Genomic DNA, 26,160 nt, shown 5'->3' with positions numbered 1-26,160 from the left:
TTGTAAGAATTCTGTGTTTTTCTACAGGACTCGAATTAGGAAAAACTGCTTCCATCTGGTCAAATTTCTCAGCAAGCCAGAAAGGCATATCATCCTTATCCTGGGGACGGTTGCCCTTAACCGCATTAACCATGACGGGACTAAGCTTCATCCCGCAAGGTCCAGCTGGGAGTGCCGCAACAACAGGGGCCCGCCCTGGAAATTGAGGGTAATATATTGAACTAAGGCCCTAATAACTCCAATTGTGGAGGTGTATAGGGGCCTCAACTCAGCAACGGGGACTGTCTCCGCACGAGGATGCGGGGTAAATCCAGCCAAAACAGGCCAAGAAGCGCCTGGAATGGACAAAGGACCTAATCTAATCGCTGTTAAACTGTGGGGAAGGGCACCATTATACCAAACACGGTGCTGCCATGCAGAAATCGGAATTTCCTGTGTCCTATAGGGAACATATTCCCCGGGCACGACTTTGTGAGTGTAAGTGTGAAACACCTAAGTAGCCACATCCACTGCTGGAAATGTCACCCATTAGTAGAAGATCTTTAACCAGTAAGCTACCTCAGCACGCACCACTAAAATAACTGCCATGCCCTCTAAGCCAACGTTATAAGCCTGCAAATGATTGCGGACCGCAATGCGACTATGCTGCGGTATGTCAACATCAGCCATAACGACACAGTTAAGAAAGGTACAATGCAAACAATGTAGCACAACTGGGTAGTAATTTAAAAGGAAACCGTTTTGAAAGATTCAAGCTTGAAAAGACCTATGTAACTATAGGTAGGTTTATCCGTCACCACTGTTGACCGGGAACAATAGTGAGGGGGTTAAGGACTGATATAAGCACTACTCAAGCGTCATGAAATAAGGCCACCAACGTATGGGCGCGATGTTGCAGGGATTCTGCTCAGTCACAGAACTGTGCACAGAGACTCGGGACCTCAGTGAATTAGGGTGTACCAAACTCACCTTAGTACCCAAAATCCCCAACCAGACTAGCCTCAGTGTCTCATTAGCTCTTTGTCCTATAGCAAAGTGACCAATGATTAGACAACCCAGAACATGCGACTTAGGATACCATGAACACTCTTTCGTTATACTCTCATACCAGTCCAGAACAGGGAGTAAAGGGAGACATGAGCAAGTTTAAAATGTTTATTTTAACGCCGTGATCTCAGGTGCAGCATCTTAGCTAATACAAGCAGATATATGATAAGAAATAAGATTGTCAGCATAGTTACTATTCCATAAAATACAAAGGGAGAAAGCATGTTATAATACTAAATGGAAACAGGTTAAATATATACCTATATTTCACTCTCCCTTGCTAGCAGGTTATTTTATAACTAAAGAAGGTCTCTTAGGCTTGCATAGGCGACCCCATACCTCAGAGTTTAGCAGGAGTGAACACCTCGAGTTCTGCACAAGCTCTCAGCATACAAATGTTCTCCAAGTGTGTTCAATTATGCCTACACAGTGTATTATTAAAGGCGCCGGTATCTGAGCTATCCACAGCTGCATATATGTTATGTCTAGAACGTGCGCTGATCAGTTTGAACAACAGCAACAGTGTTGATATAACCTTGAAGGCCTCGGCACTCACTGTTCAGACTACGCTTACAAAGCAAGTCTAGCAATGTGGAAAACAAGCTATTCTCATGTGAAGCAAAACTCGCAGCCTAACGTGAAACAATAACTAACATGAGTGCCGTGTGCAAAGGAAAGCAAAAGGTAAAATGACGTTTAAACTTCTAATAAGCTCATGCTAACTTAACACTGTAGAAATGCAAGGCTCAGCACCAATACACTAGGAGAAAACAACAGGAGTATAACCCATAGACCAGATTGAGATCTGGGAATATATGTGTTTTAAGCACCAGTATCTCAATCGGATTCAATGAGAAAGGCAAATATACGTGCATGTACAAGACATGACAAGGTCGCAAAAGAAGGAGAGACTCTTGGTATCAATTTTGGAAAGTCCATGTAGCGTCATATATTAAAATCACATCTTATACAGGACAGTTGTAAAAGCACTGTTGGCATAAAATGCGATGGCAACCCAAGGGGGCTTTGTGCACTTGGTGCTCGTGAAACAAAGAGTGACAGCGCGAATGACAGGTGAGAAAACTGAGCGAAGAACGCAAGGTGACAGAGTGAAAAACAATATGTACAAAAGCAATGATTCGTCATCAATGTATGGATAACAAATATTCGTTTGGGAACCAAGGTTGCGAGTGCGCCGTGAGTCGCGCTGTTCGTTGGGTCGACGGCATTTCGATCCTATCTAGTCAGGATCTTCATCAGGACCGGGTTGCCAGTTTGGGAAGTGATGTGGGCAATGAACAGTACACTCAGTTCTGTCCAGGAACTATCCGGTGCTGCTTGGGAAGGCTATGTTGCGGGTTCTTAACGATTGAGAGAATCTACTCGGTGCGCTCGGAGTTATCCAGGTACTGTTCGTTAACACTCGAAAAATCTTGAAATGGTGTTTGTTTAGTTGGCACGAATGGAGAACGAAGGTAGGCGGAGGTGCAGTGTCGGAGCCCCGAACTGCAGTGTGCCTCCAGCCTGGACAACGCGGACTTAGGGGGCAGGATCGGACCACCGATCCACTGCCGGAGTGCCGTAGTGGTTACCTAATTAAAGAGTTGAGATTGCCGCCGAATGAATCCAGGGCCATCAGGTGGCTGTAGAGTCTCGTTACTTGACTGCAGTCACGCCCGGTATCCAAGGGCGTGACTGCAGTTTGATGTGCCCACTATGGCTGCATCAGAGTGGTTGATAAGAGAAGGCAAGGGCTGCCAGCCAGTTTGAAGTATTGTCCTGATTGCCAATAGCAATGCCTCTGCATACAGTTTAGGGGGAAAATGGGCTCTAATGGTCTATATCAGTGTTTCCCAAACTGTGGTCCCAGGCCCCCCTAGGGATCCGTGACACATTCCCAGGTTGTCCCCAGGCAGTAATTTTAAATGCACAACAAAGTTCCTTGTAGAATTAGCAGTTTTCCAGCAACAATAAAAGTGTCAAGATAACGTCAGTGATTAATGTACCTGCTGGAGAGAGATGAGAGTTTTGTCAAGTGGCAGCTTTGAATTATCTAATGTAGCACAGAGGGTTAATATGCCTACTGCAAAGAACATGTACAATGCATTTTAGAAAACAGTTGTTTGTGTGCTTAGGGTAGTGAGTTACTGCTTTTGTCACAGAGATTCTTTTGTTACTGTGCAGTTCATAAGTGACAATCTTAATCTAGCACGGTGACCGTTAAACTGTTATCAAAGAGCTGCTTGCAAATTGTATGGTACAAGTTAGAAACATATGTTTTTTCCAAGTCTTTCATTATCCTGATGCTGCAAAAAAGATTTATATGGATGGAAATACATTTTTATTGGTAAAGTCAATACTAACCACTGTTTTATGTTCTGAATCCTGAGTTTGTGCTTCTCCAGACCAAACACTCTTTAAAAATGCCTACCAGTATGAATGACATGTGAATCCTACACCTTTTAGTCGCATTTGCCTTATGTAACATTTTCTATTCCCTGATTTCCACGTATGAATCATTGTCTCTATGGGGCAGATTTACAAGGAAAGTGACTCAGTGTGTGCCACAAGCCATTTGGCTGCGCTGCACTGAGTCCCTTTCAAAGCACAGGGATGTGGAATATTTACAACAATATGTTGCATCTCTTGCTTCCCCCTGCGCTGGTGCACAAACTACTGCCATGCGCCTGCACAGGTACATTTGCACCATGGTGCAAGGATGCATGCGTCGTGGGGAGATTGTTTAAATGCAGGAAGGATTCCTTTCCTGCACATAAACAATCAGAAATTGTGTTTTTCAACTTCTCAGTGTGCTGCATTAGCACACATAGAACTTGCAAAACGTCATTGTTTTACTGATTGTTTATGTGCAGGAAGGGACACCTTCCTGTACATAAACAATCACTAGAGGTGATATCCTCTTTCTATGCGTGCTGCAGAATGCAACACGCATAGAAAGAGGAAAAAGTGAGGAGAAATCAATACATTTCTCCTCGTTGCGCCTCCCTACGCCTCCCCTGGGGAGGCATAGCATTCAGACACATTTCCAGCTTTACGATTTCTAGTAAATCTGGAAATGTGTCTGATTTCATGGGTGTTGCGTGGGAACATCCACAGCAACACCCATGGAACGCCCCTTTCACACAAAGTGCTGTGTGCAAATGGGCCATATTTACAAGACTAGGAAAAGTCACGCAGGGAGGCTTTTCCTTCCTTGGAAATATGGGGCACTAAAATGCGCCACCGGTGCGTCACTTTTTGTGACGCATCCGTGGCGCAAGGGGCTTGTAAATCTGCCCCTATATATGTGTGATATAAAGTGCTCTGATATCCTTCAATGGTATGAGAGATGCTTTAAAACAAATGAAATACATGTGACAGAGGGGCTATGTAGAGATGAGAGGCACTGTTGGAGGGTGACAATAAGGGAATCATTGAAGAACCCCAACAAAGATTGTCGTATCATGGTGCAAAGCCCCCTTTGTAGTGGTCAGGCTCACTCACTGCACTTGGTGTGCACTGTATGGGGACTGGTCTGAAAACATTTGGCAGGGCTGCTTTGGGTTTCCAGTCTGGCACTGGGACTGGAAACCCAATAAAACCAACCATTTAAAAGTTAGTTTCGGAGATGCAGCATTAACCTTCCTGTTTTTTGCAAATTCTTTCAATATAAAATACTAAAATCCTTAGTAATTTGAGTGTTTGTTTTGTGTGCACACATGTGTTTATTGTTTTCTAATTACTGTTTTAATGTTTGAAATTTAAATCATACAAATTGCTTGGGGTCCCCGGCTTCCAGTGGTGACTCAATGGGGGTCCTCAGGAGTCAAAAGTTTGGGAACCACTGGTCTATATTATTAGAGTCTGCCAGATGGAAGGGTGGGACAGGATCCTCCCTACTCTGAGTTATGCCACAACGGCTTGTGGCCCACTGTGCAGGCGCCAGTGGCCGCTTACCTCCAGCCAGCCCTCAAGTGTGAGTCACAGTCCAATGCAGCTAATGTTAGGGTGGGCCCTCACACCGCTCCCCACCTGCTACCGCCGCAAGTGTTGGATGCTCCGTATAGTCTCAGTCAAGCTGTGAAGTGGGGGCTTTGCCGGGCAGTCCCTCACAGTTTCAGGAGTCTTCTGTTGCCCATTTGCTGGGTAGGGCAAGCTGCCTTGTGCCTCCCAATCACTGCTGCCACTGTCAGCACTGCTCCAGAGGGCACAATCCCCAGTCAGATCAGCACCATCCCCCAGGTGGGGGACCCACAATGGCTTCTGATGCCCAGCAGTTCTAGGTCAGGCACGGCAGGCCGCCTACTCAGTCTTCACGTCCCCCTGCCTCCCCACTTCACACCTCCGTATGCATCGTGAGTCCAGGTTTTGGAGGGAGAGTAGGCTCCACCACGCTTCCACGCAGGAGGTCGTCCAGTTTTCGTGTGGGGCCACATTCAGACGGGAGAGTTTCGCCGCTATGTCCCACGTGCTAGGTACCCTGTGGGCTGGCCACAGCCATCACCCAGCAATTAACTCTCTGGTGTGGCTACTCACCTCCTCAGCTTGCGGCCTTTCCGCTCCTCGCCGCTCCCCTCTGTAAGTGTCGCCGGCTCGGGAGTAAGTAGGAAAGTGACTCTGTCGTGCCCCGGCTCCACCACTCATCTTGTCCCCTTGATAAGGTCAGTCCGTGGTTGGGCGAAGTAGCCTGTCACCAGGCCTCACTGGGTTTGGGATCCTAAATGCAGGCCACTGACATGCTGGGCCCCGCCGGCCTGGATGGGCCCCACCAAAAGTACCGGGGAGGGGACAGAGGCTCCCCACCTTCAAGGATGCTACAGGCAGCTGGATTAAATGCAAATGCTGAGCCCTTACATGTAATTTGTATGGATTTTAGTGCCGGTGGCATGGAGCTCCCTCTAACAAAGAGCGACCGCCATCAAGCCTGTGTTGTGCGGTGCACATGGGGATTTTTTTCATCTCTGTCGTTAGACCAGAGTTGTGCACTTCATCTCATCTGTTTTGTTGCTATGTGTCTGTGCAAAATTGAAGAGAAAATGTGTGAATTAGACTTCTTAACCATTCAATTCTAATTGATGGACAGAAGTGTATGAGTGCAGTCTGTCCTATGGTTGAAGTGTTTCGGTGAGCGTGTGGTTGAAACTGTCATGAACAAGCATGAGGCTGTGCTTACACATGAGTGTAAGAGAGGCATGTGAAGGTTGACGCGGATGCACAAATTAATACCTGCTATCTATGGGGGTTGTCTTTGTATATACACTTTGAACCACATAAAATGCAGGGCAAAGAACATGGACAGAGTTGACAGCGGCTATCTTTCTGTGGTATAAACTTAGGGATTCAGGCAGTTACGCTGAGAGTGTTTCCTATTAACCCCAAAACAGTCGCTGTGGAAGGAAAAGGCCATATGACCATTTCAGTACACCAGGGCCTACAGAACACACAATACACTTTGCTTAAGGTAACATAAAGCCAGGATCAAGAAAGCATACATGCTTTGGGAGGCGGAGGCATTAATTAGAATCATTGCAACAAAAAATATAATTTGTTCTTCCATTTTTTGTTTGAATAGTGCTTGATGTGGTGAAAGGATTCAAAGCATTAAGAAATAAAACATACAATCTTTCTGCCAAATATGCCATTTGGGTAGAACTCTCTAGGGATAAAAAGGTGCTAGACAAATGGCAATACAATATAGTATCGCTGCCTCTTTCTTTTACACTTTGATTGCATCTTGCATTCTGTATATTTTGATGAAGTTAAAGTGTGGTGAAGTACCCATGCTCTGTATTTGTAGATGTGGTGGCATGTGGTAACTGGACCTTTGACCCCTGGTAATCTATTCCAACACACTTTGTGGAAACTTTGCACCTGTAATTACCAGCACTGTGCGGTAACAACCCACCAGTTCTGCACAATTGTGAGTTAAATTCCATGAAATGGGGAATTACTGTGCGTAGCCGGATTTACCAGACAGTATTCCGGATGGTATTGCCTTTTTCATCGAATTTCACACAGATTTACCACCTGCTTTTAGTAGGTGGTAAAACTGTGCAGAGAGCTGTGGTAAAACTGTGCAGGGGGCTGCTGTGAAACAGGGTTGGGGGAGGGCATGAAGAGGGTGAAGGAAGTAATGGAGAATGTTGACTAGCAGGGGGGACCATAAAATGCTGCCCCTGTGCCTTGAGTGAGGTTTGAGCAGGGATCCTGGAAGGGCTCAGGCTACAATGCAGCCTTTTCCCTCAATGATTTTACCTGCTGTATGTTTGGGTTTGTTGCTTCTACACCTAGTAAATCCAGGTTCAAGAATGCTGGACCTCTTATAATTGTGCAGAATGGAATTCCACTGGGGATTCCTGCTCTGTACAGCTCTCAAATATGCCCCATGTCTTTTATGGGTACCCTGCAAGTTTACAGATTAGGTAGACAGCACAACACCATGGGGCAGGAGACGCAAAGAGAAAACAAATGCCACCTCTTCTACCTGTGAAGTGCATTTGGATTCCCACAGTGGTTAACGTTTGTGTAATTAATTGGGAACAACATTACCCGTATTTTTGAAATGTTACAATAATAACAGTTCAGATACTTGTTTGTTAAAAACAGCCAGGTCTTCCAGTGCTTTTGGCTGAAAGAGAAGAGAGAGGGTCTTCAATTCTGTGAAGCCAAGGTAGAGACAGACAGCGAAAGAGGAAACAAGCATTTTCCCCAGGGTGCCTGCTATCCGAAAGAAATGTAAAGATGTGCATTTGGCAGGTGTAAAGGTTGCTTGGGAACCAATAGGTCTTCATGTCAGCACCTCTGCTACAGTTCTTCTGTCTAGAATGCCTGCAGCCCGATATCCTCTGCTGCCTGTCTACCTGCTGCCTTCTGTTTGTGCCTCCCCTGTTCTTTTCTTGCCTGCTTTACCTTATCTGCTTGTTTTTCTGCACTCTGTTTTGCCCTTTCTGCTCTGTTCCCATACCTTTTCTATACACTTTAGCCTATGGATTACCTTCAAAATACTCAGCACAAGGCTGTCATTCAGGCCCCATCTCCAGGGCAGTCCAGCACACACCAGTTGAAGAACTTTGTGTGTCCTGGAAGGTGCAGCAGCTCAGGCTAAGAAACACAACAGAGGGGTATTATTTGGCTGAAGCCCTGTTATCACACTGGGCGTTGTGAGCTTTAGACAGACATACACTCATGCACAACACACACACATCGAATAGCACAGGCAGCAGAAGCTTCCATCCAACACAGAACAGGTACAGTGCAGCCTACAGATCAGCCTGTTTGAAAGATAATCTGCCATCCTCCTAAGGTTGCAGCCTAGGGCCTCTCCATGAGGTCTGTCACTAGCCATCTTCCCAAGGCCACCCTGCATAGCCACTCCATAAGATCTGAAACCAGCCACCCTTCCAAGGCCATTCACAGGAACCACTCTGTAAGACCTGAAATCAGCCATCCTCCCGAGGCTCCTCGCCAGAGCCATTCCATAAGGTGGGAATCCAGCCATCCCTGGAGGCCACCACTGAAGCTGCTCTGTAAGATCTGAAACAGCACTTAGTCTAAAAGTGGAGAGAGTGAATCCTGCCTTCATACACCTCCACTGCTGCACAGACACCTTGACCAGCATGTACAAAGTATAGCATTTCTACCACCCGGTCTTATGAGGATGCAAGTTATAACACACTGGTTATGCTGAGGCGCTATTAATGCCTGACACAAACACTTTTTTGTGACAACTATTTTGTTGCAAGTTTATGGATCCGACAGTTTGATCCAGGGGTCAGTGACAAGTTCAGTGAACAGCTTGCACCCAGCCTCAGAAAGCGTGTTCTACCAGCTACAAACATCTTCCATTTATTAATTCACATTTCAGGGTAATTAAATATAAAAGGCTCAAACCTTTCTAACATGTATCTTAGTACAGCTCCCAAAAAGTCAGAATGATCCAAGGCCAATATCCACAGGTGCTCAGGATGCCAGCACCCCATTGAAGGATTAAGGAGTGCCATCATGTTTATCTCAGGCCCTTCTGTAATGACTCCCAGTAACATGAGGCATGCCTTTGCACCTCCCAGATCCACTATCTGAAGGCACTTGTTGTTCCATACAGGGTTAGATTTGCACTGTGATTCCACCAAGGGTACAGGGAATGACATCTGGCAATAAACAAGGTTTTCAATCGTGCTTTCCTAAAACTAACACTAGGTATATGTTCCACCCTGCAATGCCTCCTGGATAATAAGCACAAAGTCTTCTGTTCCTATATACCTTGATTTGGTTAGCAGTTCACATTCTATTGTCCTCTCAATAGATATGTTTAATGAAACCAAAGACAGATTTTGTTGTGAATTTTTGCATTATGAGGTTGATCCTCCTTCATGACAACGCATTTCTTGCTGCGGTCCTAACTCCACGCCAATCTGAGGTGGATGATCTCTGACCCGATTATTCCACAAAGCTCCAGTAAGACTGCCATGTTGGAGAGTAGCTCCTGCATGGAATGCAGTGGCGGACAGGATTGAATGCATAGTGGACAGAATGTGAGGGCATTCCCACCCAGATGGATTAGTATAATGCTGGTTTTCATACTCCTGTTCTTATTGACACTGAATCTTTGGTTCCAGGATGGCCCACTTCATCACTGTGTTGCACATGCAGAACAGTGCACTGTTAGAGAACTAGTGGTTTTAATTCTTCGTCAAGATCTGCTGTGCTGCCCTGGCTACAATTATTGTATGTTTTTACACACGAGTTCAGAAGTACAGTCCTGACTCTGCACTGGCCTCTGACTCAGAGGATAACTTTTAACATTCTTTTTAATTGACTGTAACCAAAACACACTACACACAGTAACTTTGGACAGTACATGATTGGCAATGTGAACAAAATGAAAATTTAGCAATTCCAGTATTACCCAATTCCTGCCCGAGGATGGGATGGCAGCAATCTTTTGAGATTCAGGTTTGAACATTCATTTGATTATGTTTGGATTGCCATTTTCTTATTTTCATAAAAACACCCGTTCGGAGGCTCTCTTTAAAAGCTGCTGTGGCAGCCCATTTGTAAAAAGAGTGGGTCAATAACTTTCTCCTCTGGTACCAAGTCTTCTGATCATGCTCAGTGCATGGTCTGTCTGAGCTGGAACTGACGTACTGGCTTTTCATCCTAGTTGAGAAGAAAGTACCCCAGAAAATTGGTGAGGTAGGACAAGCGACAGCAGACCATGTAGGTCTCTTGGAGTGTAAACGGACAGTATTCAGGGTTACCCATTCATTTTAATGGAACTTTTGTCTCTTTTCCCATCTAAAAAGTTTTAGATTGCCTCGCTTTTAGTTCTTTGAAATCCTGCCACAAAATGAGTTCATCCAGTTGCATTGCCATGAACATGGTGTTGTCGTTTGACATAGTCACTAATTCACAGGGCCCGAAAGCACGTAAGAGAACCAGAGAAACGTACTGGAGGTCTGTAATTCCTCATTCCAAGACTCAAACACCCCTTTCAGTGCACCCAACAATCATTTATGGTAACAATTAGGTGATCTCTGATCAGAATCCTTCTTCTCTTGTCTAACCCAGCCATTCAGGGCTGTACTTATTGGGAAACTGGCAGTGGTAACCACTTCCCCTTTTAGTTTTGGGAAATGGGCCACTGCTGATAGGTATCTTGTAACCCATGTATGAGGTTTCCCATGATTCCTGGCCCAAGCAAAAGCTTGTGCATCTTCTCTGGGTGGCCCTTTTTCCTAGCAAGAGAATCAATCACTTTTGAGGACGTGTTGTGGAAACCCCTGTATCTAACTCTGTATCCAGGAACCTGTGATTGCTCCTCTAAAGGCGCTACCTCGAGTCTACTTCGCTGTACACCACAACGTAGTCAGAAAAGGCATAATCTCTTCCATTCATTAAGCCACCAGGAATTGTGTCCACTGAAAATGGGAGCACATCAGAGGCTACGCCTTTTACATGACATTATCAACCACAATGCTCCCTATTAGGCAACCTTTGACCAGCTCTGGACCCTTTGCAGACTACACATTTATTACCTGCACAGTTGCCTTGTTGTTTGACAATAATTTGTTTCTTTTGTTTGCCTTGTGATTAGCGATAAAGGACCAGAACTTTGGAGAACAATTTCAGGACAGCAATATTGGCCATCAACCTATGTTTCCGCCAAGTGTTTAGCCACTACACTGGTGGTTGTGAAGGGCGGAGGGCACTTCGCAGAACCATGCACCTAACCTACAGACAGATAGTATGAGGGCAAACTGACTGTGGGGATTAATTGCCCATGGAGATGTTGGCAACAACATTAGAGGACAGAGAGCGTGAAATGGTGTCTTGACTATGCCACGCAGCAAGATGTGACAGTGAATCCAGAGAGCCACTCTGCAGCAGCGCACTGCCTCCTTGGGACAGGTGAAATATTCCTCTCAGGGAAGACTGGATCTCAATAACCCTACACTGGCCTTTCAAAACAGACCCAGATGCCAGCTGACTCTGTTGCCACTTGCTGCACCTTTGAAACAATCAAAGCAGACCGTCAAACAAACACTGCACGAAAAAAGAGCCCAGTCCACTTGTGCTTTCACCTTCCGTAGCCTTTGGCTTTATCCTTCCTCTCCCCAGTGATGCCCTCCATGGGTTGGGCACACTCTCTCTGGTGCTTCCATGGCACTTGTGGAGGAACAGAATATCTCCTATAGCAGGGGAGCAACACAAGTTGCTGCCCCCTCTATTGTCACCCTGTATGTGACATGGCAAGCTGCATTCTGGACATCAGCCCCTTTAGTCTTAGACAGTAATGGCCTGTGACAATTCTAGGTGAATCCCGAGAGCGGATGATTCTTGCAAAGCTACCCAGTTAAAGAAATATTTATTTCGGGGTGATCACCCATAAAACATACAAAAAACATGTTAAAACAAAAAACAGTACTATGTATATATAAACACACACACACACATATATATATATACACATATATAACCACTAAATACAGTAAATACCTATACAAAATAAAAAATTGATATTCAAGAGTTTTATAAGCACTCAGAATATAAGCATAGCAGCCCATTACCTAGAAACATCCCAGAAGTTAAAGCTCCTTCCACACATGCACATTACACAAAAGCATCCTAAAAGTCAAGACCCAACCGCCTTCTAATTATCCAAGCACAGTGCAAGAACCTACTTAAGCAAAATGCAATAGGAGGGGAAGTCTCCGATTTAGACACTCTCAGGGGAGACAGATAATGCCGGAATCCCAAACTAAGACATAATGTGCAAATGTAACTTCTTTTTTGCTATATTGTATGTTGGAGAAAAGAAAAACATATGCACTATTTTTTTCTGTTTCCTGGCTTTTGCACAGAGAGTAAAAGCTCTTATTGACAGGTTTTCTGCATCGATGTAAAGCTTTTAATATGGAGAGTTCCATTAAGAAATTTCTCAAGAAGAGTCTTTTGGATAGTGGAGGTTGCGTATTTTCCAGGAATGTTTCAAAAGAAAGAAAAGGTTGTAGGATTATGATATTATAAGGTCCTGACGAATTGCCACAGATCATTCTGACTACCTTTCTGGCAAGAAACATGTCGACCAATCATTGAACCCAACTTTATAGGAACAAGAAGGACCATTATTTCCTTTATAGCTTCTCTGTGTTTTTAACCATTAACAAGGACCACCACTACAATAAAGAAGTGACGTGGAGGCCCTTAGTTTATGTTATCCTTAGCATTTCACTCACTTTCACTCCAATCTACACCTCTTGAGCACCTTCACCATAGGTTTGCTACGGCAAATAAAATTAAAAGATCTCTGGCAAAGAGTCCCCCTTCGAGGGGCCCTTTGGGCATTGCCGCGCCGGCTCAACCATGTAAACTATGGGTCAGTGTCAACAGGCGAGTTGTGAAGCCCCAACGGTGCAGGGTGTAAACTAAGCAGAATCAAGCAATGGAATACCTCTTATTTCAACCTCGTTTTCGCTTTCTAAATACATACATTCCAATGGCTCAGAAGTGACATTAAAGTCACCTCTAATTAAGATCAGGATTTTGGGTTTAGACTAGACAAATGATGAGCCAAGATATTAAGGGTCTGTGACATCGGACAGTATACACACACTACATGTTTAGCAATAGCCCATTTTCCACTGTTAAATTCAATTCTAGAATATCTGGGAAGCCAACAGACAAGGTTTTAATGTTAGAGTTCAGACTTATTCTTACCCGCATAATTAATCCTCCATATGACCGCACAGCAGATGGTCAGGCACTAATAATTATACATTTCAAACTGGCCCTATGAACTGGTTCAGACAACTAGGTTTCCTGAAACATTAAAACAAGGTACATATCAATACATTCCAGGGCAAGAACAGCAAGGGATGCATACCACCCTATTCCTTTGAACGGATATGATTAGGAACATCATAGGCATCTATAGTTCAGATTATGGCTTCTCCCTCTCCCTGCTCACCTCCCAGAATATCAACCAGCCACTCTATCAAGGTATAATTAGGGAACAGTTGGTAATAGCTCTGAAAAAGAATCGTCTGTCGTGGAAAGCATTGAATTTGGTGTTCAAGAGGGCAGTCAATCAGTATTTCCTAATGTTAAGCGCCATAGTGCTTACCTAGGGGCGGATGCTTATTGCCCTAAGACCACTGGTGGGTGGTGCAGTCACATGGGGGGCCAACAATTCTGTGAAGAAGGGGAATTCGTCTTAAACTTAATCCTGAGGGAATTTGGAGGAAAAGTCCATGCTTCCACAGACACAAGGCCATCTACCAATTTCGACGCTCTACAGGTCTGGTTAATCATATATTGGGTTTCCCAATTCCTTGATATTCGTTGAGCCCCTCATATATCAGAGCGAACGATGGAAAGATGATTATGTTGGGACCTAATTCAGTAAATCACCTTGTTTTTTTAATGAGTCATTGTCTTCCCTCATTTCCGCCCGAAGTCTTGGGGTTTATGCCATGAAGACTTAGCTCCCCTCTATGTGGTTTCCCCTTCCAACTTCACTTCTATTCTTGTTAGGATGAAAGTGTGAAGAGTGATTAATCTCAGCCTGTGCATGCATAAACCTCCACCCACCTCTTGTCTCGTGAGATTATTATTCCGTTTGGACACAGTGTGGTACAGGTGGTGTTCCAGGCGATGTATCAGTATTCCTACTGGGTATACATTCTTTTGTAATTAAGAGCACGTGGGAGATACTGCACAGGTATTCCTATGGTGCCCAGTTCTGTTATCCTTAAGGGTATGAAAATTACAATTACTGAAGGAAGTCTGCTTTTAGCTCTGGGCGAAGATAGTGATGCATAGTCTTCTTCAGGCTGTCCATTGGCTCTTTTGGAACGGATTGGGGTTTTTAGAATGTATACTAGTCAGAACTTCCTGCATCCTTGAAGCAAGCTTCTGCACCAGACCTTTGAGTTCATGCTCTAACAAATCAAACCCAGAAATTAAGTGAAGTAGGTCAAACCTCTCCGTCCTGGTCTATATTTTCTACCAAATAGGTAAATTGTGATCATCCGATGTGAGTGTCAATAAAGATAGATCATAACAGGTAATACTTGGTTTGATATGTGCACAAGGAGTAGGGCATATCAATGATTTGCATGAGATTTTCCATTAGGTATAGCAGGTTTTGAGGAGCTGGCAGCCGCCCAGATCTCATATAGCCACAGTGGGGGTAGCACCTGAACCTCTAGTAATACTTTTACCAGGGCTATTAGTACCACTTCTAGGAATACTTAAATGACCTTTCCTCTTCTAGGTTCATTGAAAAAAGCTTGGTATTTTGGTTTGGTATTTCTCTTTTTTTGCAGGATTGTTATCTTGACTAAGTAGTGATTCTTCAATTAGATCATTAATCTCATTAAAAGTACAATTCCCTGCTGCATACCTCTGGGCCTTGGTTGTGCTACCTGCTCCTAGTAGCGGCTCAATCGCTTGCCCATTATATATAACTAAAATATGAATACTGCTTACTTAATGTAGGGCCAGTATGTTTCTAAATAAACACCAGCTAAGGAGGAATGGGGAGCAAGTTAGCCATAAACATCAGTTTCAGTCTCTAAACATCCAGGATGGTTCTATAGGACAGATGTATATGAACAATATCGCTAATGTGAAAAATTTGCTGTCAAGTTATGAAAACAAAAGTCACCTTTTAAAACGAGATCAAGGGGGTGGTCCAGCCTGGCCTCTTCCATGCGATGACGGGCAAAGACGAGTCTGCCCTTGACATGGACTCATGTCGCGCTGCGGGAGTCCAAAAGCACTTTTGTAGCACAAGTCCCGGGTTTTCCTTCTTCGTCAATGCAGTGTGGAGCAGGTGGGTCCTGAGACTGAGTCCATTTGACAATCCGAGCATCCCGCGCTGTGGGAGCGCTTTTGGAGCAAGAGCCCAAGGCTCTTCCCCACCTAAGGCAGCTTAGAGAAGGTGGATCCTGAGACCAAGAGTCCCTTTTGCAATCAGATTGTCCCAATCTACCGGAGTCCAACAATGCTTTTGCGGTACGAGTCGCGGGTCTCCACCTCCAGTATAGGTGGATCCTGGAACCAAGAGTTCCTTTTGTAATCAGAGGTAAACGGAGTGATCTTAAATGAACCATCATCGGAGGCTCAGCGTCACAAGCCACCCATCAAGAGGGCATGAACTTCTGCAATCTACCAAAGAGGAGCCTGGCCTCCCTCAGGTCTTTATTGAGACCCCTGAGATGTGCACTTCAGCTCGGCTGTAGATGCACAGAGCAGGGATTCAAATGGTTTAGTTCTCATGCACTCAGCTGTCCTACTTATAGTACTTTTTGTCTTTTAAAATTGCATTAGGGAGAGAAAAGAGTTGTGCATAGGATGCTTGGCTTGGCTCGCAAGTCCCTATGGAACAAGGGTGAAGTCAGAGCCAATCATTCCGCCCGAGCCAGGCCTCAGTTTAACTTGACTTGCCCTCTATGTGTTCTACACAAACACAAACAACAGAAGCTCCCTGTTTAGCCTCGGTGGCTGATTCCTGGGTAAAAGATTGAGGGAGTGTGTTGGGGTTGTGGGATGTGGGGGGGAGGGTGAGTCAGAGTTAGATAAGTGGAGGTGGCACAGCTCCACCCTCCCCCCCTTCCCCAGCAGCGCCGGATGAGCGCCTCTCTCGCTTGTTAAGACTCCTTCCGAGCAGGCTGATGCGGTGTGTGGGAGTCTTGCCTAGGCAGGCCTCATTACCATTCTGCATTTAACAGCTCGGCAGAAGATAATACCTTTCAGGTTTGACCCAATTCTCGCTTTTTGTTGTCAGAAGCATTGGGAAGCCGACCTTCAGAGACCCTGAGCTGCAGGGCTGAATGGGAAAAAGGCTGCAGGCTGTGAGCTTGGGGAATACATTATAGGGGCAGAGGCGGACTGACCCTGAGAGGCTGGAGCGTCTGTAGGGCAGTATGGTTGGGGCAGCATTCAGTGATTTTTTTTATCTTGCGCATGTCTTTTCCCCAGCCATACCGAGCCGGTTGAAGGCATCAACTTATCCGGGTGTCTTCCATTTTTTGGGCTACCTTCTTCGTCACAACCGATCTCCCTTATTAGAGCGCTCCCAACTGGGGTCTCCCCAGGTACAAGTATATGATGCTGGGCAGGGTTTGGAGGCCCACATTGATGGAAACTCTCCAGTGGGAAGATGTGTAGATTCACCCCCAGAGAGCAAGGGATGGGTGGTGCAGACCCTGGCCCTATGGGATGCATTTATCCACCAGTGTGGCACGCCCCCGATAAAGGATGTATAATCAGCTCATCCACAGCGTCCCCACTCATTTGGGGTGAATAAAAGCAGGGTGCCCTTAAAAGGAGCTGCTTCACTCCGGCCATGCATCCCTAAGATTCCCTCCAGCCATGCATCCCTGAGATTCACTCCAGCCATGCATCCCTGAGATCCTGAAGAGGCTTTAGAAGTTCTTTGAATACTGTTTGGGACTGTCCTTCTATTGTATGCTTATCCACCACTGCGTCTGGTCGTTTTCTTCATTTTTGCTATCCACTGCCCTGTAGCCAAAGATTTGGCTCTGCAACCTCTCAGTCAAGACGGTTTCTGACAACTCCAATAGACAAGTGTCCTTAATGTGTTTTACAAAAAGGTGGTAAAGATGTCCACAGGGGTTTTCATTCATTTCCCTTCTCCCTTTCATTCCAGTTCTTAGTGGCACAATATACCCAAGAAACCCACACTCCCAAGGTTGCCTGCAAGGTGATTCGGAGAGGTAAACAATGTAAATGTAAATGTAAATGTACAGGAATTTATATAGCGCAAATCACCGAGCGGTTTCTAAGCGCTTGCTTAGGGAACCCGTCCTGGTATTCCCCTGTGAGATAACCCCAGCAGGGTATCCGCAAGGTGAAAGCCAGGCATCCCGCCGCGAGGGGCCGTTGTGGAGATTAAGCAAGCTATTGCCCAGAGTCGCAGAGTGTGAACCCGTGAATCGAGTAGGCACCGGAGCGAGAATTGTCGAGTCCATGGACATTTTAGGACTCAAGACCCCGCTGAGCCGTGAATTGAACCCTGGTCCCGGGCTGACCTCTGCTTCCAGGTCTGCCTCCTCTAACCAGTGAGCCACACTTCTCCACAACAACTGACATGAAATATGTATTCTAGTGATCCCTTTCAATTACTGCACTTAGATACTGCAGAGTTGTCGTACGAAGTGCTGTATGAAACATATTATTATCATTATCGTTATTATTATTATAACTATTTTGTTGTTTCTTACCAGGGTTCTCAGGTCTCGCCTGGCGAAAGCAGCGCATGCGCTGTCTCGCCATGGAGAGGACCTTTTGGAATCGATTCAGCCAAAGTTGAATGAACATGCGTCCACATGGACAAAGATGACTGCTCTCGCCATCCGCTAAGCTAAACATGCACGCGAAGGGGCCAAAAAAATGTACGTGCATGTGGTTAGCCCGACACCATCTTTGTTTACTTTCATTAGTGTAGGGATGTGCACACGCGCGCATTTTTTTGTCCCTATGTGTGCATGGTGGCGTGCTTTTGCTTTCCCAGACAGGCTGAAGGGCCCGGCAGCAGTGTGTAATAATTAACGAAGGGAGGCAAACGTGGAAGTAAGTGTTTATTCAAAAGATCAACACTAACAGATGTCGTCAGCTGTCATTGCTTGTGCCGGGCTGCTATGTCAACATTCCATAGCGAGCGCCGGCTGTCACCAGGGCTGTACCATGTGCCAGGATGTTAGGAGGGGGTTAACAGGGGATATGGGAAATACCATTTGCAGGTTACAACACATCATCCTCCCTATGAAAACTGACAACCTCAGGATGAATGAAGCATGAGGAAAGAACAGCAATCCCCGGGGAGGGAAAGGATAGACAAGAAATAAACTGGTTACCTCCCTGTCCTGGCTATGTGGTTACATCAGGGGATGCACCCGGCTGGCGGGCCTGTCCAACAAGTTTCTACCTCATTTGGTAATGCCTATGCCACCGGGGGGTGTTCCTCTGCCTGTCGCTCCTCCTGCCAGGCCCTGCATCTCCCCTGGAGCCCACGCCCTCAGACCTGGCTGGGTGATACCTGGTTTCTTCCCCACCCGCTGGTACTATCCTGTCATCGCTCCACAGTCTGCCATCCTCCATGACCACAGAGTTCTTGTTACGTATCCTAATGGTACTAGGGGCATAATACTTGTCTCCTCCCACTCTCAGTCTCTCTGGTTTCTTTACGCATACTCTTTGTCCTTGTTGGAATCCTCTCTCCTTAACTCCCCACTTCTTATCGTACCACTCCTTGTATTTGAGTTGATTGGTTTCAATTCTTCTTTTGATCTCCTGGGGATTGGTCCCCTCATCCTGTCTACGTCCCATCCAACTTGGTGTAAGTTTTGTGCCGGCCTTTCTTCCCCTCAGTAATTCAAAGGGCGTGCATCCGGTGGTAGACTTGGGCGTGGTATGATATGCCCACAGCATGTCTCTTATCGCTTCCTCCACGTTCTGTCCCGCTTGTTTGGCTAGTTGTATGCACTCCTTCAACATGCGGTTAACTCTCTCTACTTTGCCATTGGCTTTGGGGCAGTACAGAGGAGTGCGAATATGTGAAATTGAGCAGTCCTTGAGAAATTCCTTCATCTCCTCCGAGATTAATTGTACTCCATTATCGGTCACAAGTATCTCGGGCACCCCTTCGCTAGCGAACACTTCCTTCATGAATTCGATGATTGTCCTGGTGTTCACATTGTGTACGATTTTACAAGTCACCCAGCTGGAGAAGTAGTCCACCATGACTAAGAGATACCAGTCTTGGGGCCCTTTGCCATGGATGGGTCCAGCTATGTCAAAGCCCAATTTGTTCCACGGGACATCGGGTACTTCTACAGGTGACAGTGGTGCCCTTCTCACGATCTTGGATTTGTCACTTAAACTGCACGCATAGCAGTCGCGCACCTTGTCCTCCATCTCACTATCCATAGTGGGGAACCAGTAGTCAGTTCGAAGTCTAGCCTTGCACAGGCTCCTTCCCAAGTGTCCTTCGTGAGCTAGTTCTACTATCTGGTTCCTTAAGGCTTCCGGAGGAACAAGTTTTCCCGATTTCAGTATGAAGTTTCCTTCCAATGACAAGTCCTCTCTTACATTCCAGTATGGTTGGATCTCCGTCTCCATGGCCTTGCATTTCATCGGCCATCCCTTGAGTATATATTCTTTCACTTTCTTGAGTGTTTTGTCTTGCTCCATTTGCGTTTCCCACATGGTTTTCTCCACTGCTGCTAAACGCAACTCCAGGACAGATTCTCCTGGCTGTTCCTCTTCTGTTTCTTCCACTGTTGGAGCTCTTGACAGGAAATCAGCTACCTTGTTTTGTTGACCCGGTATGTAGGTTACTTTGAAATTGTAGGCTTGCAGACCCACTGCCCACTTAGCTATACGCGGTGTCATGCTCTCCATGTCTTTCTTCGTAAACAGTGAGACCAATGGCTTGTGGTCCGTCTGTATTTCAAATGGAGTACCCCAGATGAAGAATTTGTAGTGGCAAATTGCCCAATATACTGCCAGGGCCTCTTTTTCAATAGTAGAATAATTTTTCTCTGAGGCGGAGAGAGTTCTAGACGCGAAAGCGACCACATTAGTTTTACTCCCTTCTCTTTGCGACAGAGTGGCCCCGATACCTCTATTGCTTGCATCTGTCGAGATGATTGTCACACCATTTGGGTCAAATTTTCCAATATATGGGGCCTCCATTATTGCCTTCTTTATGTCTTTCATGGCCGCCTCTTGCTCGCTGCCCCATTTGAAAACACTGTCCTTCTTGATCAACTCTCTCAAAGGCTGTGATACCATGGCAAAATCCTTTATGAACTTGGCCATATATTCCGCTAGCCCTAGAAAAGACAGAATGTCCTCTTTGTTCATGGGAGTGGGGGCATCTCTTACCGCCCTGACCAAATCATGTTTAGGCTTGATGCCCTCTTCTGATAGCGTATGCCCTAAGTAATCTACCGAATTTACTCCCAGCTTACATTTTGACGGTTTGGTGGTGAATCCTACTTCCCTCAGTTTTTCCAAAACCACCTTCGTTTTCTCATTGTGTTCTTTTTCACCCTCTCCATATATCAGTATGTCATCTTGAAAGCAGAGCGTGTTTTCACAGTCTTTCAATACATGTTGCATGACTCTCTGGAAGGCCGCAGCCGCTGACGCCAACCCAAAAGGCATTCGCAGGAACTTGAAATTTCCAAACGGTGTGGTGAAGGCAGTGAGTAACTGAGACTCCGGATGGAGTTTGATCTGATAATAGGCGGAGGACAAATCCAGTACACTGAAGTACTTCGCTCCCTTGATGGTGCTCAGCATCTCGCCTATCCTGGGAAGTGGAAACCTGTCCACCAGAATGTTCGCGTTGAGGTCTCTCAGGTCCACACATAGCCTTATACTGTTCCCTCCATCTTTTGCCGCGATTACAATTGGAGCCAACCATGCTGAGCTTTCAATCTCCCTGATGACTCCCTGTTTGACCAGTCTCTTGAGTTCCTGCTGAAGAGGTTCTCTCATGCGCAAAGGTATGGATCGGGTTTTGTGCACTACAGGTTCCGCACCCTCCTTGAGAATGATCCGGTGCATATAGTTCTTGAAAACCCCTAAGTTGTCACTGAAAACCTCTTTGAACTCCTCCGTGAGACTGCCTGCTATGCCCACGGGGTCAATCAAAAGCACCTGTTCTTTGTTGTTTGGGTCTAATGTGATCCCTAATTGCTTCTGGTGCCTCCAACCCAGTAGTGTGGAGCCCCTAGAGGATACATACACCTTCCCCACAGTATGCCTATCCTTGAAGGATATTCTCATAGTCAACATGCCCTCAAGTGGGATTTTTCCCTTGTTGTACCCCCTGGGATTGATATCGGGGGGCATTAACTCCACGGGATGATTGGCAAATTTTTCTTCAAAGACATTTTTATCTACCAGGGTGTAAGGGGAGCATGAATCTGCATACATACTAAACATCACACCATCTAGAAACACATCACATTTAGGGTACGTGACCTCTTCATCATTTTCCTCATCTTTGACTTGGAATATGTAAGCTTTCTCTCCTTCTGCCCCTTGCGTGGACTCTTCCACAACATGTACAGCTTTGCCTGGAGTTTTACACACTTTGGAATAATGTCCCCATCTGTTGCACTTTCTGCATTGTACATTTCTAGCAGGACATTTCCAATTACTTGCTAAATGGTTAGGACTGCCACATTTAAAACACACCATTGCACCCTCCTTACTGCGAACTGCCTCTTTGTGCTTGTCCCCCAATTTACAAACAGTTTCTTGCTCTGTACTAGACTTGTTCTCTACCCTCTCTTTGTTTGTTCCCTCGTGAGACTTAATTTCCCTAATGCACCTCGCCGTATGTTCTAGACCCTTGGCTATATTAATGGCCTCCTCCAGATTGGGGTTCTTGGTTAGCAATTCTTCTTGTGTCTTAGTGTCATTGGTGCATCTCACCAATTGGTCCCTGATAAGTGAGTCAGTGAGTTGCCCAAATTCGCATGTGGCAGACAACCCTCTCAGAGCTGCTATGTAATTACTCACTTTCTCCTCCCTTTTCTGCACCCTCTTGAAGAACTTGTGCCTCTCCATTACTACATTGATTTTTTCCTTGAAGTGAGCCCCCAGTTCCCTCAGAGTGCTCTCATATACATTTACACCTTCCTCTACTTCTTCCACCTCATCCTCCACTAATCTACCTGTTATGTCTTCATATATCTTCCTCCCATGTGTACCTAAGTTGTGGAGAAGTATATGCTGCTTGCGAAGGTTGGTGTAATTGCTCCCTCCAATAGCAATCAGATAAGATTTAAAAATGCCTTCCCACCTCCTCCATGGAATAACTGGTTCTCCTAGCTCATTGAGGAATGGTGGGGGTTGGCTCATACCAGCTCCAGCCATGGCCATACAGTAACCTTAATTCGCTTAGAGTAGGCTAAGTCTCAGATCACATACAAAAATATGCAGGAAATACACAGAATTGTGGAAAGACCAAAATTGTAAAACACTCTTGGGCCCCCTTCCTCTGCTTCCAACGTTATGTATGAAGCGAAAGTTTATAATTCGAAGTGCTGGCAGTCCCCTTTTTACTTCCTCAGTTCAAGTCTCAACTACCAATGAGTCATAGAGACTCCTCCTTTAGGCGGGAACTTCCTGTGTAAGCAGTTTCCCCTCACGAACAGTGCAGACCAAACTGCCAGGCACCCTCAGCGCCGGCATACAGTCGAACCTGCACACGATGGAGTTCTTAATCAAACAGCTTGCTGTTCCTGACGTGAGGAGAACAGGCGTGAAATTCGTCAAAGAGCCCCCAGGTAACGCCTGCAATCACTGCGCGCGCGCCGCCTTCAGCGCGCCCCTCACTCAGACGACAATGTAAGTCGCTCCAGCTTCCATGCGTGAAGAGATCCAGCGAGGCTGATCACGTCGCGCTCCAAAGAGCTTCTCCCTGGGCAATCCCCGTATACAGGTTTAACTTAATCTCGCCACAGACTCCTTCACACCTAAACTAGCGCTCACCGATATGAGCCTCTGCGCCCTCAGTGCCCGACCAGACACCCGACAAGTAGCAGCGCCGCTGGTGTCCACAACCAAGTCTAACTTTCACCAAGCACAAGCGAGGGTGGAATGCCCGGCACGGCACCCGACAGGAGTGAACTCACCCTGGCTGTCTTTCTTCGTGTGCAGCGCAGCCCTGTTCTCAAAGCGCTTCTTACTTGGTATAATTTCGCCGCTTCAGTGTAGACTCGTCAGAAGGTTCTGTCCCCTCTCTCCTCACCAGCTCCGTTAGAGGTTCCTTTTCATCCTCACAGTAGACAGCAATCAAGTCATACCAGGGAGACGACATCCACTGTCCCTGGCACAGTGCTCCCCGTCCTCGTCGCCAGAAAATGTAATAATTAACGAAGGGAGGCAAACGTGGAAGTAAGTGTTTATTCAAAAGATCAACACTAACAGATGTCGTCAGCTGTCATTGCTTGTGCCGGGCTGCTATGTCAACATTCCATAGCGAGCGCCGGCTGTCACCAGGGCTGTACCATGTGCCAGGATGTTAGGAGGGGGTTAACAGGGGATATGGGAAATACCATTTGCAGGTTACAACACAGTGCTTGTTGTTGTTTTTGCAATTGCCGCCCTAAGTGCGCTGGGGATGCCCAGACGTGGGTCCCAGGCACTCCACACCACTTGGAGTCAAGCTAACCGGGCTGAAGAGAGGTGTTACCTCGAAACCGGTCCGGTCCTCGGATGCTTGATTCCGTTCTGGGAAGGACATGGCTTTTGTAGTTCGGACTGGACTGTTCCCATGGGGCAACAGGGTCAGAGCTGATTTGCATATCGCCATTGTCTAACCCAGGGTGGTGTGGAGTGCAAAAAAACGATGGATTTGGGCCCAGATCTTTTGACTGGGGGAGTGTGTGACATTGATCCACATTCAGTCCATCACTTGTTGTTTTTGCAATTGCCGCCCTAAGTGCGCTGGGGATGCCCAGACGTGGGTCCCAGGCACTCCACACCACTTGGAGTCAAGCTAGCCGGGCTGAAGAGAGGTGTTACCTCGAAACCGGTCCGGTCCTCGGATGCTTGATTCCGTTCTGGGAAGGACATGGCTTTTGTAGTTCGGACTGGACTGTTCCCATGGGGTAACAGGGTCAGAGCTGATTTGCATATCGCCATTGTCTAACCCAGGGTGGTGTGGAGTGCAAAAAAACGATGGATTTGGGCCCAGATCTTTTGACTGGGGGAGTGTGTGACATTGATCCACATTCAGTCCATCACTTGTTGTTTTTGCAATTGCCGCCCTAAGTGCGCTGGGGATGCCCAGACGTGGGTCCCAGGCACTCCACACCACTTGGAGTCAAGCTAGCCGGGCTGAAGAGAGGTGTTACCTCGAAACCGGTCCGGTCCTCGGATGCTTGATTCCGTTCTGGGAAGGACATGGCTTTTGTAGTTCGGACTGGACTGTTCCCATGGGGCAACAGGGTCAGAGCTGATTTGCATATCGCCATTGTCTAACCCAGGGTGGTGTGGAGTGCAAAAAAACGATGGATTTGGGCCCAGATCTTTTGACTGGGGGAGTGTGTGACATTGATCCACATTCAGTCCATCACTTGTTGTTTTTGCAATTGCCGCCCTAAGTGCGCTGGGGATGCCCAGACGTGGGTCCCAGGCACTCCACACCACTTGGAGTCAAGCTAGCCGGGCTGAAGAGAGGTGTTACCTCGAAACCGGTCCGGTCCTCGGATGCTTGATTCCGTTCTGGGAAGGACATGGCTTTTGTAGTTCGGACTGGACTGTTCCCATGGGGCAACAGGGTCAGAGCTGATTTGCATATCGCCATTGTCTAACCCAGGGTGGTGTGGAGTGCAAAAAAACGATGGATTTGGGCCCAGATCTTTTGACTGGGGGAGTGTGTGACATTGATCCACATTCAGTCCATCACTTGTTGTTTTTGCAATTGCCGCCCTAAGTGCGCTGGGGATGCCCAGACGTGGGTCCCAGGCACTCCACACCACTTGGAGTCAAGCTAGCCGGGCTGAAGAGAGGTGTTACCTCGAAACCGGTCCGGTCCTCGGATGCTTGATTCCGTTCTGGGAAGGACATGGCTTTTGTAGTTCGGACTGGACTGTTCCCATGGGGCAACAGGGTCAGAGCTGATTTGCATATCGCCATTGTCTAACCCAGGGTGGTGTGGAGTGCAAAAAAACGATGGATTTGGGCCCAGATCTTTTGACTGGGGGAGTGTGTGACATTGATCCACATTCAGTCCATCACTTGTTGTTTTTGAGGAATCCGCTGCGGCGCGCGCATCCACCGCTCGACCCCAGGAGCTGGCGCAAGGCTTCCCTTGAGCATTAAAGTCACTTGCCCATTAAAAAGGTAGTAATACAAAATATTACCAAACTTGTTTTTTTTGTTTTAATTGCACCACATACTGCAGCCAACACGTTTTTTCACGAGATACATACACCGCAATATTCAAGACTGTAAAAGGACAGTTCCATACCAGAGCTTCACTTAAATGCGGAACCAATTCCATTCTCAGACTAATTACTGATGCCATCTCGAATGACATCGATTTGCACCAGTCGCTTCGCACCAGCACAACCCAGGCGACTTACCACAGAAATTCAGTGGGAACATGCCTTCACGTCGGGCGGCACTAGCGTGGAACTCTCTTCCGATGGAAATCCGTCTGCTGGAGGATCTTTTGGTTTTCCGGAAAGCCTTGAAAACTTTCCTGTTTTAGTTGCCTCTTTTCAGTCCCCAGCTTATTTTTGATGAGCTTTTCATTTAGTGTGGTCTCCTCTTAGTAGCCCGCTTCCTTCTGTTGTGTTATGTTCCTCCTTGTCAAATGCGCCAGGACGCTCCTTAGCTGGAGTAGCTGTGCGCACAACAAAAAACAATAACATAACATAACATAACGTCCATGTTTGCCCATCGGTGCACTATGATATTGAAAACACTTGGCCTCAGATGCTTGTGATGTGAGCCTTCTACTATAGAACGCTGGGGCACGCTTGTGTGTCTGCGCGATTCCAGGGGGTGTTTCCTGCAGCGCCTCAAAACTCTTCCAAAGCTGGTATTTTCAGTTTG

General features: G+C 46.4%; 1 long non-coding RNA gene across 1 annotated transcript in view; it reads left to right on the top strand.

The window, feature by feature from the left end:
- The window catches only part of LOC144767227 (uncharacterized), a 514,231-nt gene that overhangs the window by 84,367 nt on the left and 403,704 nt on the right, over positions 1–26,160 (top strand). The gene's annotated exons all lie outside the window — the stretch shown is intronic.

This window comes from Lissotriton helveticus, chromosome 7 (genome assembly GCF_964261635.1).
Source record: "Lissotriton helveticus chromosome 7, aLisHel1.1, whole genome shotgun sequence".
Taxonomy (NCBI): Eukaryota; Metazoa; Chordata; class Amphibia; order Caudata; family Salamandridae; genus Lissotriton; species Lissotriton helveticus.
This window is presented reverse-complemented; position numbering and strand designations above follow the sequence as displayed.